The following is a 3,018-nucleotide window of genomic DNA, read 5'->3' on the forward strand; positions in this document are numbered from 1 at the left end:
TTTAGCTGAATTATATATGAATTGTCAAGAGTATTTTTGCTGTGCCAAAGCAACCTAGTAATTACAGTATAATAGATGGGTCCTGCTGTATTTTTGGTTAGTAACTTATTTCTTATAAAACTAAAATGTTCCCAGGCATCACAAGTCTAAGCAATGAGAGCACATCAATATTAATACCTAAATTTTGCCATTTCTTCCACTGGCCTTCACTTCTTGCCCCTCAGTTTTGTTTGTTTTGTTTTGGCTCAAAATGTTCGGAATCAGTTCTGCTTGTGTTCTTCAGGTCCATTCAGGTCCATCATTTAGTTGACTACTTACAATGTATTGGTGATTTCAGAGAATATATGTACTTAGAAATGCTAATTAGGAGCCAACTGAGAACAAATATAAGGGGACAAACAGATCTTGAAATATTTAAATCATGGTGGTAAAGCTATACTGAAAAATGAGTCTTGAAAGGAAGCTAAGTACTGTTTTATTTTTCTCTCTGTCTCTTCTCTCTGAATAGAACTTGCCCACTTAGTTGTAGGCAGTTAGAGAACTCCAGACCTCCCTTAACTCTTGCAACTTGGAAGCAATGATGGCCTGGAATATATAAGAATCAGCTGTACTAGCAGGGACATCCTGTTACATCTATCTTTTATGTGATTTTCCACAAGTTAATTTCTATATTCAATAAAATACATAATTTTTATAGAAACTTGACAAGCCAATTAAAATATGTTTGAGAGATAAAAATGTGAAAGAACAACAAAAAAATAATTTTAAAAAGCAAAAGAGGACTTGTCCAACTATATATCAAATGATGTGTTACTTTTTCCATGCTGGTTTTTCTTTTTTTAAAAAAACTTTTTATTAAAGAAAATTTCAGGACCTCCCTTTGTGGTCCAGTGACTAAGACTCCATGGGCCCAAAGCAGGGCGGGCAGATTCAACCCTTGGTCAGGTAACTAGATCCCACGTGCTGCAACTAAGACTTTGCATGCTGCAACTAAAAGGTCCTGCTTGCTGCAACTAAAGATTTTGTATGCTGCAATGATGACCGATGATCCTGTGTGCCACACTAAGACCTGGTTCAGCCAAATAAATAAATAAAAAGAAAATATCATAAGAGTAGGAAAAAGTACAATGGAACTCTGTGTGCATACTTTATTAGATTCCTATTGCTGTTGTAACAAATTACCATGAATTTAGCGGCTTATAGTGGCTTCAGTTCAGTTCAGTCGCTCATTCATGTCTGACTCTTTGCGACTCCACAAATCACAGCACGCCAGGCCTCCCTGTCCATCACCAACTCCCGGAGTTCACTGAGACTCACGTCCATCGAGTCAGTGATGCCATCCAGCCATCTGATCCTCTGTCGTCCCCTTCTCCTCCTGCCCCCAATCCCTCCCAGCATCAGAGTCTTTTCCAATGAGTCAACTCTTTGCATGAGGTGGCCAAAGTACTGGAGTTTCAGCTTTAGCATCATTCCTTCCAACGAACACCCAGGGCTGATCTAGTGGCTTAAAACAATACAAATTTATTTTCTTACAGTTCTGGAGGTCAGAAGTCTAAAATCCAGGTGTTAGAAAGGCTGAATGTCTTCTAAAGGTTTCAAGCAAGAAACTATTCCTTATATTACTGAACACAAGTTTGTGTGCCTGACACACAGTGAGGCCAGCCAAATTGTCAGAGTTTGGAGCAGAGAAAGGTTATTGCTAGGCCAAGCAAGGAGAACAGGTAGTTCATGCTCAAAAGCCCCAAACTCCCTGATAGTTTTCAGGGGAAGAGTTTTTGTAGGCAAAATATGGAGTGAAGGCTTCAGAGTGTGTGACTTTCTTCTGATTGGTTGGTGGTGAGCAGTGCTCCAGGAATCTTTTGCTCAGTCTGAAATTGCAATCTTCCACCTGGCTGGGGGCCTTAGTTCCTGCAAAAGAACTCACAGATATTGTTATGTATACAGTATTCCTTGAGGAGGAACCGAGACCTTTCCCCAAAGTGTCACTATTGTTTCTTTTTTATAAATGTCTTTTAAAAAATATTTATTTACTTATTTTACTTACTTAGCTGTGTTGAGGTTTAGTTGCAGCTTATGGGAACTTTCATTGCAGTGCGTGGGCTTCTCTAGTTGTGGTGCTCAGGCTTGGTTGTCCTGTGGGCATGTAGGATCTTAGTTCCCCACCCAGGGATTGAACCTGTATCCCCTGCAATGGAAGGTGGATTCCTAACCACTGGAACACCACTATTGTTTTTTGACCACTCTTCCCTTGTTTCTGCATTCCCTCCCTTCCCTGATTAGCAACTGTTTGACTCTGCCCTTTGGAACTCAAGAGAAGGTCAAGGAAGCTGAATGAAGCCTATTTCTTACAACAAGAAATGGGGGATGCAGAAAGGATTCGTGCCAGGGAGGTCCTATGATTTGTACCATAGGGTCTTATCAGCTTCACTTAGCTTTTCCATCTTCTAGTGGCTGCTCACCTTCCCTGGCTGGTGGCTCTTTGCTCCATCTTCCAAGCCAGCAACATGGCATCTTCTCCCTCTGACTCTTCTCTCTCTCTTGCTTCCTTGACCACATGCTCTTCTTTTTGTTTTGACTTTGACCCTCTTGCTTTCCTCTTATGACTCTTGTGATTATAATGGGGCCTTACATGGATAGTGAGGATAATCTTTCCTTCTCAAGATCCTTAATCCTTGGCCTGCAAAATTCTGCTTGCCAAGTAAGATAGTATATTCACAGGTTCTGGAGGTTGAAACCATGCACTTCAGATTGGGACTTGAACCTGGGACTTGAACCTGGCCAAAATTGTGATTGGGACCTGAATCCACAGTCTTGACTATAATCACTCACCCGGTGTCTGGACTTACTGAGGTTCAGGTTCTTTGTGTCTCAGTACAGAAGAAATTCGGCAAGAGGCAAAAAGTAGATTTCTTAATATAGGACACATGTGAGAGATGGGCTTCTCCTGTGGTTCAGATGGTAAATAATCTGCCTGCAATGCAGAAGACCCAGGTTTGATCACTTGGTCGGGGAGATCCC

The 3,018-nt window shown here is 41.1% G+C and overlaps 1 long non-coding RNA gene across 1 annotated transcript; it reads right to left on the minus strand.

The window, feature by feature from the left end:
- Positions 1 to 1,498: 1,498 nt before the first annotated feature.
- Positions 1,499 to 2,810, minus strand: LOC123329666. The gene is made up of 3 exons (XR_006640061.1): positions 2,460 to 2,810; positions 2,045 to 2,133; positions 1,499 to 1,908 (listed from the first exon to the last, which is right to left on the minus strand). It is a non-coding gene; the product is annotated as an uncharacterized LOC123329666 (long non-coding RNA).
- Between the last annotated feature and the right edge of the window lie 208 nt (positions 2,811 to 3,018).

The sequence above is a fragment of the Bubalus bubalis genome, chromosome 16, assembly GCF_019923935.1.
Source record: "Bubalus bubalis isolate 160015118507 breed Murrah chromosome 16, NDDB_SH_1, whole genome shotgun sequence".
NCBI lineage: Eukaryota > Metazoa > Chordata > Mammalia > Artiodactyla > Bovidae > Bubalus > Bubalus bubalis.